This window comes from Enoplosus armatus, chromosome 20, assembly GCF_043641665.1.
Source record: "Enoplosus armatus isolate fEnoArm2 chromosome 20, fEnoArm2.hap1, whole genome shotgun sequence".
Taxonomy (NCBI): domain Eukaryota; kingdom Metazoa; phylum Chordata; class Actinopteri; order Centrarchiformes; family Enoplosidae; genus Enoplosus; species Enoplosus armatus.
The window spans coordinates 12121866-12134032 of NC_092199.1; the positions used below are offsets into that span (position 1 = coordinate 12121866).

General features: G+C 41.0%; 1 protein-coding gene across 1 annotated transcript in view; it reads left to right on the top strand.

Annotated features, from left to right (window-relative positions):
* rhbdl1 (rhomboid, veinlet-like 1 (Drosophila)) overlaps window positions 1-12167 on the top strand; it is a 34690-nt gene that overhangs the window by 18273 nt on the left and 4250 nt on the right. The gene's annotated exons all lie outside the window — the stretch shown is intronic.

Genomic DNA, 12167 nt, shown 5'->3' on the forward strand with positions numbered 1-12167 from the left:
ATATATTAAACACAATATAATCAGTATAAATTCAATCTTTGTAGACTTCAGCTCTTCTCTCTGAAAAATGACAAGAAGGGAGAAACCAGCTGAATTCCTCCTCACCACTGAGGAAGAACTGAATTTTCTCATGGTCACAAGATGACGAACGGCTTTTAGCAGCACAATAATTCCACCGTCTGATTCTGGTTGATGGAGTTGAAATTGGAGGCACAAATGTTGTGATCCATTGAAAAGTAGTCCATTAGAAAGCAGGTTGGGAAGTCTTTGGACTCTGTGTGTGTGTGACTCAGCGTGTTTGGAGTTTTGGAGGAGTCGGTGGGGATTAATGACAGCTCCAGGGTTAATGACGAGAGGCAGGTCCGCTCAGTCGGGAGCAGAGAGACGGCACCGCTGCTTCCAGGCGACAGGTCAAATTTGTACAGATTTTATGTACTAATTTCTATGTTTGAACATAGTAGATATTTGCAGATAGATTAAATATAATGGATCCATTCCTTCCAGCCATCCGTTCTTTCTTTCACTGATCTACTCGTGTGTCTGAGTGTGTGTGTGCAGACTTTGGTCCTACACGGTGTTTCACAGCCTCACGCTTTGCATTTTACCAGTTTTCCCTCTTTGTAAACTTAAGATTGCTTGTGGATGTTAGAAATTGCCCAGTGCTTTAGATTACTCAGTAAAATTCTTGATTTTTTTCCCCCCTCCTTCCCCATTTTGTTGCCCACGGCAGTCTCATGTTTATATTCATGTAGTCTTATTCTAGCTCATGAGTTCAATCATGTCGGCTGTTGCTATCAGCTCTTGCACGCATGTTGCTTGTTATTTTTGTGCGGCGGCGGAGCTTTCAGGTTATAGCTGCACTCAGTGGGTGCGTTTATGTGTGTGTGTGCCCTAACACATTGCAAGAATTTCTGTACCACAGGGTTTGCTTTCAGAGTCAAAAGAAAGAGTTTTCTTTTTGAAGGTGCCTCAGATACTGAGAAAGTATAAAACTGTTCTCACAGATATACATATCTCACATGCATAAATACAGTCATTATCTTGAAAATAATACATATTGCAATTTAGTCTGGGAAGATGGTGTTATATACACATCTGTAAACCTTGGATATGGCCTGAGTTTGATCTGAGAATAAAGTATGACATTGTACATTTTGTCCTCGGATGTGTGCCGACAAAAGGAACAAATCTGTAATTATTTTCTCTAAGTGCTGTTCGGACCCTGGTCGTTGTCCTTGCTCTCTTCCATCCACTCAGTAGTCATTCATGGCTCTGTGGAGCTCCACTTGAATTTCATGTTTCAAAATGTACAAGCAGTCAGAATTTTCCAACTATGTTGACGGGCTGAATATAAAATGTAGAGTCATGTTCAACATTTCAGCCCGGCTCCACATAAAAGAAAAGCAGCAGGGATTTCTTTTATTTCATCTGCTGTCTTTTTCCCTTCTTTCTCTTCTGGGTCTCCTTCCCTCGGGCCAACAGCTCCTCCAGCTTCTTCATGTGCTTCAGGACATCAACAGGTGCCAGAACACCATGTTTTTCCTCGTAGCCCCGTGTGAGCCTCAGGGAGTCTACCTCCTCTAACACCTTACATTTGAGACAAATCCTCCAGCAGCCTCTCATAACAGCAAGCTTGAGTCTGCTGTCTCACCATGTGACGCTGAGGTTTTAGTGTTGACGTACGATTTTATACTTTCTTTCTGCTCTTTGCTGCCTGTCAAAGTCGATTCTGCAATCTTCAATGTGACCAAAAAAAGACCCGGGGTAAAACTTTCACTTTGAATCATCAGATTTTTTGCTGAAATATCAACAAAGTCTGGTGGAAACTGAATCTGTTGCTGTCTCAACAGGAGCTCATGGCTTCTTATTTGGTTGCAAAGAAAAAGTTGTAATCAAGCATGAAAGAAACGTGTGTTTAGAGGACACAGTGTGTGCCATGTGTGCTGCATTTCCAACTCTCTCTTTTCTGTTTGCTGTTGCAGAAAAGAATCATCTTCTTTTTTTTTTTAAATATCTTAATTGGATTTGTTTTGTTTTTTTTAATTTATTTATTTATTTATTCTGGTTTATTTTAATGGGGACAGAGACATAAAATATTCACTGAGCTGAATAATGCCACAAATCATAGCATTTAATTTGCAGTGCTTGTCCCCAGATGTGCTTTTATAAAAACGAATGCATACAAAAATACAATAAAAATGCAACAAAATACATATGCAAATATACAAATACACAGGCAACAAATAGAAAATATATGATAATGAAAGTGCCATAAAAGAAATACAAATTCCAAATGAAAGACACCTCATCTCACAACTCAGTGACATAATAATGTAATGATAAAACACTAACGGGGCCATTATGTATAATGAGTCCTTTTGATACTAATTCACTTTGGGCAGTAACTAACAATTATTTTCATTATCCTTCATTAAATTTTCAATTAATCGATTCATTATTTCACATCACACCTTCTCATAACCCAAGAAGACGTCTTCAAATGTCTTATTTTGCTCAACCAAAAGTCAGAAACCCTTCAGTTCACAGTAATATATGGTAAAGACAAGCAGCAAATCCTCTCATTTGAGAAGCTGGAAACTGAGAAGGTTTGGCATTTTTCAATACTTTTGAATAATTTTTCTACCACTGTCCCTGAATGAATACAGGTTAGAACATATATGCACCTGAGTAACTGAACTGGAAACCCTGAGAGGTTTCACCAACGTATGGAGCCCATGGTTTGAATTATGCAGGAGGATTTTCTCCTCCTGTTCACAGAATATAGTGTTTACTGTAATAAACTGGCCAGCCGGCGTTAGAGAGCACTGTGCTCACGCTGCTCATTGGTGTCCTCAGTCAAGAGGAGGAAGAGACATGTGGCCTGATGTCATTTGTGGCCTGTTGGGAAATTGTAATGGAAATGTGATAAATGACGGCGCGTCAGTATAACCTCATTGTTGCGAGCTAGTTGATGTTGTCATTACTTAAAAGCTCCATGCCAAGTTACATGTAATGTTTAATCCAGCAGTTGATTAATGTTGTTCTGATACGGTGGCGGCGGTGTCAGACTCGCTGTATCGTCATTTAGTCTGATGATTGTTTCTGCATTCTCTCACACTAATAAAACACTATTCTCCAGGCTTATTTTTACCTGTGTTACACTACTGTCTCCACATTCCTGTTATATAACTGATGGATGCTTTTTAAAAGCACACTGCACATATTTATGCAGGGTAAATATGATTATATCTGCTGCCAGTGAATGGAGGGCCTTGGTCCGCAGCCAAGAGTGACTTTGTCCATCATCCATTTTTGCTGATGTTTGATGTTTGGTCGACACACACAAGCTGCAAGTTACTTTATTCTACGGAAATCCCAAAAGCCTAAAAATACAGCTTTGGGATTGACTCTACAATATTAAAATCAATAAATTCAATTGAGTAATTGATGAGAATAAAAATAAAGCTTTGCCACTTGTTAGATTAAGAGATTGACTTTACAGGTTTATTCACTGTTATTTGTTGATTCTTTGCTCTCATCTTGAGTGGAGTGTGAACATTTACTTTTGACCTTGGAGAAACAGTAGTTTCAAATCTTGACTCAAGGTCCCCCTAATATATTTTTCCAGAGCTTTCAACTGCAATTCACTGTCTTTCTCAGTGTGAGACTCTCTCCTCTTAAATTGAAAGGCGGTCGAAAGCTCCCTAAAGCTCAAGACAAGCTTGTAAGGTGTATGAAACGTACTGATACTTTATTGGATAGACCAATACAGCTTTTTAAGGAGCTATCAATACAAAAACTGTAAATGTAAATACATTATGGATTAAACTGTCATACAGTTACACATGTGATTGAACGCACCACTGGAATGGTTTTTAAAAGTTTGGTTCACAGTGGTGCTCAAGAAAGTTTGACTTCGAGCAGACGGTTGTGGGATTTTATTGGGAGTTTTTGCTTGGACCAAAGTTGAGTCAGATAAACCGGCGCTGCCACACCTTCACACGGCCCCAGCAACCAAACTCCGTTAATGAAGGAGAGACGGAGGTAAAAAGACAAAGAGAGAGGAAGCACCAGAGAACAGAAGGCTGGATAAATAACTCTCAGCGCCAGAGGGGCGTGACTCGGTCTCTGACTCTCCGACTTTGGCTCTGACTCACTTCAAGCACTGGTGTGGAGACATTTAACGACGCGCTGATTTGATTGGCTGGAGGTGAATCTGAAGGCTTGTGGAGAGCAGGAAGCTGTTGAGTTGTCTTTGTATTGCTGTTGCTGGCTGAATACCAATTATCTCTTGCTCGCTCTGACTTTGAAGGCCTGTTGGTGGAGTAGCTGTGACGGTGCAACATGGTCAGTATGCGATGTCAGATTTCTGTCTTTTTAGCCAACCTTAGCCACAGACTGCTGTATGTGTACAAAGTCTGGTCCCGTGTTTCTGATGTACTCCCATGGTGCCGAGCTGAACTGAGCCATGAGGAGGCGGGGTGACCTTGCAAAGGCTGCCAGCGTGATTATGGTAATTCCCCACCAGTCCCCCATCCCACCCCACAGTCAACTCTTCCTAGGTGACACTGAGCTCACTTCCGTTACAACCACCCCCTGCAGCCTCGCTGATAACAACAAAGAGATGATGAATATTTCTACTGTGATGCAGCCTAATTGAAGGTAGCCCGTGTGTGTGTGTGTGTGTGTGTGTGTGTGTGTGTGCGCGTGTGTGTGGAGCGAGCGAGCCCACTGAGTTTATGGGTGTCTATTTGCATCCACTATGTGAAGACAATCCAGTACAGCAATGTTTGTCAGGCACTCTGTGGGAGTTAGAGAGGAGATTATTTCCCTGCTCAGTTTTTATATTACATTTAGTTTGGTGGTTAGTTTCAAGGTTCTCCGATGAAGAAGCACATCACACTCGCTATAGCCATCGCTGTGGCTTTATAACCTTGAGCACAGGAAGTGATTTCATGCTCTTTCTCATTGCGATGTTGGATGAATTTTAGTCATTTCCATCCAAGGTCAGCCATTGTGCTTGTTAGCTGAAAAGCAGTCGAGAGTGATAACGGTTTTGGTCGTGACAAGAATTCATTTTTTTGTATTATGGCTCTTCTTATGGGATAAACAATGTGAGGAGCAGCAGGCATATTTGGATGTACGCTCACTAATTTCTAAAATGTGCCTCTTTGCTTCTTCAGTTTTAGGCATGCTCATATTCCCACACACACGCGCACTCGCCCAGATCAGATATGATTATACGTTTCCACTAACGGGTGGTGCTGTGCTGAGCGATCTCCACTCAGCAGCTCCGAGGATGGGTCTTGTGGAGACTATTGATTTTTCCTGATGCCCCCTGGGCTCTGGGGGAGCATAAATATTATCATATTTTCCCCCATGTGGCAAATTTGGACGGGGCAGAAAACTGTTAGAACAAACAGTATCAATCTCTAAGGAAACCAAGGGCAAGGTGTGTTTATAGTGGCCGTGTTGGCGCACTGTGAAGTTGATGAATTGTATCTGCTCCTCCAGACCCGAACTTGGCATCAACGCAACTGGGATCTTGTTGTTTTCCTGTTCCCTTTTCTTGTGTGTGTGTTCTTTTGTATAGGTCCTGATTTATGTTGTGTTGTGACATAGGATCTGTTTCCCTTATTGAAGGTGCTCTGCTAATGATCTGCTTTGACTGCAGTGCAGGAGCGCAGGTGTGCAGTGTTTTGTCGCTTTGATGACGCTGACAGTTTGGATGCTCCTCCGCAGCTCGACACTGCAGATGCGTCAAACTTTGCAGACTCCGTCTTTCCCCTCACATTATCTGAGGGGTTTATTCCCTCCCGCCCACGCTCCACCAGTGCATGAGGAGATGGATGAAGATGTTAGATTGGATGAGGACTGATTGCAAGTCATGCTGTTCCACTTTAAGGAAGGAATCAGCGACGGAGATTGATATTTCCCTTATCTCTTTCTGTCTGGGTGACACCGAGGAGTCCGTCTCCTTCCCAGGTGAAATATCTTTAATAGAGCTCCCCCAGTCTGACAGCACTATTATAGTTGAAGTGAAGCTTTGAAATGGACGCCACTATTAAATGACATTTGAAGCTATGAGCTTTTCAAATAGACTGGAAAGTAGACAAAAGACCATGTGACAGATGGTCTGCCTCCAGTTGAGTCACCCTGACATTTACTTATTCTCTATCCGGTCACCTGCAAACTGTGTCTGCTCTTATACCAAAGCTAAAGTATGTTGCCTTCCAAAATCAAATAATATCCCCCTTCATGATGCACGAAGCAAGCCTTGAAACGAATGCAATAGTTACCACTATTTTGATAATCAATACATCATTGAAATAAGTAATTTATTCAACAAAAATACTAAACATTTGCTGGTTCTGTTTTCTCAATTGTGAAGATTTCCTGCTTTTGGACTACTGGTCAGATAAAATGAGCAATCTGAAGATGACACCCTGGTCTCTAATTGTGGTGGCCGTGCCACTATACAGCCGATATTAGTGTCACCATTACATAGTTTGTATGTACAAGTTTATTTTTCAAATACCAAATGTCTAACTGAGATCATATCTTTGTCATAATTCTTAAAAATAAATACATTTAAGGGATCCTTTTTGGTCATTTATGTTATGCATTTATTACACAAATGACAGCCAACGCTCAAATATCAGTATCTACCTCAAAAATCCAGTATAATGGGCATTTTCACTATTTTCTGACATGTAGACCAAATGATTAATCATTTCATTCCAAAATGATTTGAAAATAATTGTTGTTTGCGCCTCTACATGGAGCAACATAATGATGATGTTGTGTTCATTTCAGAGATGTGAAACATCATAATTATAGGGTCAGGCATGTCAGCAGTTATGAACTCCAGCATGTTTCCTCCCATAGTTTGTTTCATTCAGTAAGACGGCTCAAATCAAGGCATCCAGACTCAGGCGGCACCGCCATGTCTGAAACTGTCTCTGTGTTCCTTCAACTACAGAACCCAAAGTGCAAACAAAACAAAATGTACCACAGTGCCGACTGATGTTCATATTTATCTGTTACTTAATGTATTTTTAGCTTGAGTGATAAAATAATTAAATCAAAAAGGCACAAACAGCTCCATCACGATTAGCTAATTTAACAGAAACTAGTTCTCTGTCAACTGGGCCGCAGATCATTTAAAAAATGACAAACAGCAAAAACCTGCAGTTCTGATTGCATGACTGCACTCTTAGTGTGTCTTCAGGATTGCCGTTCCTCATGCACTTTCTCTGTCTCGCAGCTCTTCCATCCGTCTCCCTCTCTTCTTATTTGTGCATTTAGCAAATAAATCTGATCAGGCATTTCCCCAGTTTATTAGCCAACAGAGGCGTGACTACAGGAGTGCTGACCACAGCATATCTCTGTGCAGGGCCATAAGATTTAATGCATACAGGATAGATCTGTCCGAGGCAAGCATGTAGAAACAGAGCAACCTGAACGTAAAAGGCAACAATCCCGCAGTATCAACGGGTACAGGTTTCCCTCCTTACTCATACGGTCCTCTGAGTTTTCTATTGGAATATTTTACTTGACAGTTTCAAAATGGTAATCCTAATGGACTCAACAAACCTTATAAATTCTGTCATGTCTCATAATGAAACGTGACAAAATAGATTTGGACGGTCCTCATAACTTATGACTGAATAAATGAATAACAGCACAGCGCTGGGCTGCCAGAATTGCTTGTACCCAATACTGACTAAATCACCTGAATAAATAAACAGACATTGTCCTTTAATTGTCCTCTCCAGAGTAATTTATTGGCTGACCAACCACGAAATGCATCTCAGTGCATATTTACACACTTTAGGTTCCCGGAAAACACCTTCTTGGAGACATCTTTACAAATTAACAGTTAGATATGCAGTTTTTCTTCCCTGATTACATCTTCTAACTCCCGACTAAAGTCTCTGAGAACTAGACATGTTTTCACTGTGGCATCTGTGTTTTAAAGCTGCTCGAATCAATACTTTTTTTTTTAACGATGGGTCAGATAACTATGTGTAATGAGCTTTATAGCATCTTTCATCTGATTGGTTTGGTTTTTCAGGCCCACAACTTAACTGTTTTGGTTCAGTCTCACCGCTCTCATCAGCGCTGTGTACAGACGCAGCAGGCAGCTGTGTTTAGCGACAAAGCTCTGATAAACCCACTGTACGCTACCTCTCCAGCACCAAACGGTGGACAGACAAAGTTTGCAATGAACTGGTGAACACAGTGGAGCATTTAGCTGCAAATATTTCCCTCAGGAGTTGATGAAAGCCAAACGGAGCTAAAAAAGAGAGTGAATACTGGATTTACATCCGTTGGGTCGCCTAAAGCAAATCTCCACATGAATGCTAATGTGTAAGTAGCTCATTTATACATCTAGCTAATAGCTGTAGCTGCTTAAAAGATGACGCCATATCAACTTTATAAGCTGAGTGTATATCAATGTTGTGTTATGCTGCCCCCAAAAAATCAATTAATGCAGGTTCAACTAAAATTAAAAAATAATATATAAAATGAAATATTTAAAGACGAATTACAAATGTAGGAAACATGCACCAGAGAAATGTATACATACACATGAATGCTTCGTTTTTGATAGAAAGCATTGCTAAGAAAATCTAATATATTCACCCTTAAACCCTGTGTTCTCTAATTTTGCCGAGACATCTACAGCTAACAGATGTCTCAGTAATCACAGCTGATATCTACTCACATATACAAACTCTAGACAGCAGTTAAAAGCGTCAGGTCTGAAGTGTTTGTGTTGTGTTTGAAGCATGTTTTCAAAGGATTAGAGGGTGTTTTTTTTTATTGCAACATTTACTGCTATGGCACAGCCTCCACTGGAGTGGCTACAGAGAGGCGCAGCCTAAGGCACTGTCAAACCCTGGCCTTGGATCAGCTTACCATCCCTTGTCTGCACCTTATCCCAGAGAGACAGAAAAATACAAAGTTGACCCATATCTTAAGGGCAGCCCGGAGTAACAGTAATGGTGTAGCGAGTTTGGTTTGACGGAGAGGCTCAGTTCACTGAGCTACATTGGGGATTATACTGCGGTAGACAGAGTATAGCCACGAGTGTGTAGTTGACAAAGTACATCATTTTTTACTGTGTACACTGCAGTGCACTTGTGGATGTTGCAAGCTCACAAAAAGATTTGAGGATGTTGATGATGACTTCAGGATGGCAACAATAAATAACCTGTGCATGAGATGGAAGGTGTCAACTTTGATGCTGCAATAATCGTAGGCTACACCTCACGTCTCAGCTCCTGCTGAGTGCGAGACTCCTAAATCTTAAATCCCCTAAGCAGGAGAGCCCACATGACAGGCCTGCTTAATATTCATACTGTATTTGGGAGCCTCTCACCAAAGCAGAGCGAGCAGGAGGAGAGAGCAGTTTGCTTCCTCCCCGTGGAGCTCGTCTCTTCCTCTGAGCCGGAGGTCTCAGGTTGTCTCCTCGTCTTTGCCCACAGATGGTGGTGTCACATCCCTGAGCAGTGTCTCTTAGGAAGAGGTGGTATATTAACATTGGATCAAGTTTCTATGTGTAATTAAGGGGTCGCTGGCAGTGATGAACCCACAGAGGATATCCCCCGAGTCTGCAGTTCCTCCTCAACTATAAGCTCTAAAAACTCACTCCGAACAGCAGCCAAACCAATCCAGCTGAAGTTAGCGACTAGCACAAAAAGAGAGTGAATGTTGAAAAACGCAGCTCCAAATGAATGCTAATGTTGCTCCTTGTCTGCTGTGCATGTGTAGATAGGCTAGCATGTTTGCCACATCAACTTCACAAGGTGATAATAGTGTTATTATTCTTCATTGACCCATTAACAAATTCCTTATTTCTTGAAGGGTAAGAATGAAAGATATATGGAAGAAATATGGTATCTGTCTCTGCAGCCAGTTATAAAGATGCTGACAAAATATCTATTTCTTATTTAACACCTCAGTATACAAGATTACAACCATGAGTGTAATCCAGACTTGGGGTGAGAGACGTGGTCTCTGAGAAAAAATGAAAAGTTAATATTCATATAATACAGTAGAATAAATGTATACAATTGTATCACTTAATTGTACTGAATCTTTAAGAGCAGCAAAAGACAAAATGTGACCAAAATCACAATGTAACCATAACTAAAACCCCAGATGAAATCTCTCACATCATTTCATCAATATTTCATCAATATATCTCCCAGCTCCACTGCACTGAAGTCATAAATGAACTGCAGAAAAGTTGTGAAGCTCCGGAAAAAGACCAGAAGAGAAACTCAGATGTTGATGCTGCTGAAGTTGCTCCAATTCAATTTTTCCTTTTTACTTTGAAGAGATCAGAGACCACATACTGTATGCTACGCTGTGTAATTGCAATTTTGTGGCGCTACCAAAAAAAATGGAGCACTGTGAATCTCCTCAAATCTTCAGCTGAAGCACCAACCTTCATGTGCCCCATAAATCGACCATAGGTGTCGGAGCGAGGACAGATGAATGACTCAGGAGCGCGCTCTGATTACCATCCGTCTTCCCATGATCATCACTGCCACCACGGGCTGACGAGGCGTTCTTTAAGACGATGTTTACTCTGTGCAGTCCCACACCGCACCCGCACACACACACACACACACACACACACACACACAGAATATGAATGTTACAACATGCATTATAGATCTGAGATCACAACTCCAGCAAACCCCAACTGTGATTAAAAAGAGGCTGTTTTGTTTTATCAGCCCTCTCCGCTTCCCTTATCAGCTCATTTGCATAATTAACAGAGGCTGACGCCGTCCTCGCGAGCAACTGCCACTGTGATTTCTCCCGCTCGGAGTTCTGTCCTACTTCATGGTATCACTGCGACCCTTTTTACGTTGGTGAATGCAGCAGCAGGTGCACTGTACTGCGCTCAGGATTATATCTTTATACACCTTTAAGACTTTGACACTGTTAAAAGCAGCTGCTGGCTACATACACTCCATTTGTTTGGCATATTTCTGCTATTCTCATTAATAACTGGCCAAACATCACACTGAGATATTCCCTGCACGACGATGGAGATAACAAAACACTTCTATTTATACTTCAATACAAGTCCATCAAAATTAAATTACATTGCACGACTCTTCTCCTGTACACCAGGCTTCATTCAACGAATGTGTGTCATGTGACCTAAAGATCACCGTAGATGATTAGTGTATAAAACAATATTATCGTCATCCTTACATTATTTCAACCATGTTTTCAGAATGTTCTTTAGCAAATACAATCTTTCATCTTAACCCATCAAAAGGTAAAAAGGTTGAATGTCCATTTTTCAACACAAAGCAAACGCGTCATTGTAAACTTGCACTGATATTCAACATTCACCCCTGATTAATTATTGCTGATTATCTATGTTGGAGGAGGAGGAAAACTGTCTCCACCATTAGAAAAGAGGCTTCAAACGGCCTTACTCATACAGATGGTGTGGATGGTAGATGTCCACTTATTTTTTGTTTTCCAAGATCTCTCTGACAGATTGATGGTTAAAGACTCTTCACAGCTGTAGTCCACCTCCCACACAGGAGTTTTCACTCCACCTGATCAGACCTCTTCTCAAGACTGTGTGGGTGTGTACAGACTGTTCGACTGACAGTTTACATCAGTTATTATTGTTATTGGTCTATAGATTTTGATGATGTCACATAATTTCCAACGTAACTCCGCCCAACTTCAGCCTGACTGGCGGCCTAATTAGCCAGAATAACTGCTTGAAAATAATGAATTGTTCATATATATGAGTATCAAGAGTGTTTACAGGCAGGTTTTCCCTTAACAAGGATGTAGCTGTAATATAAGTGTGCAGTATAGTGTGTTATAATGTTCATACCTTTGTCACTGCCACGACCACCACTGTACATTTCACATTATAACTTTTTGTTTGGCTTATGTCCATATGTACATATCCCAGATTACATTTTGCTCATGAATACAACACGAAGCATCTTTAGAGGACACAAATTGGAAAATATCCTCTTCAGCAAAGGTTCCCCCGTGTTCTCCTGGCCTCACTTTGATCGGAGATCGTTTTGAGATGGACTGTTTTTTTTTATAATGCAGCGTCCTGAAGGAAAATCCAATTAGGAAATATTCCTCTTCAGTCCTTTACC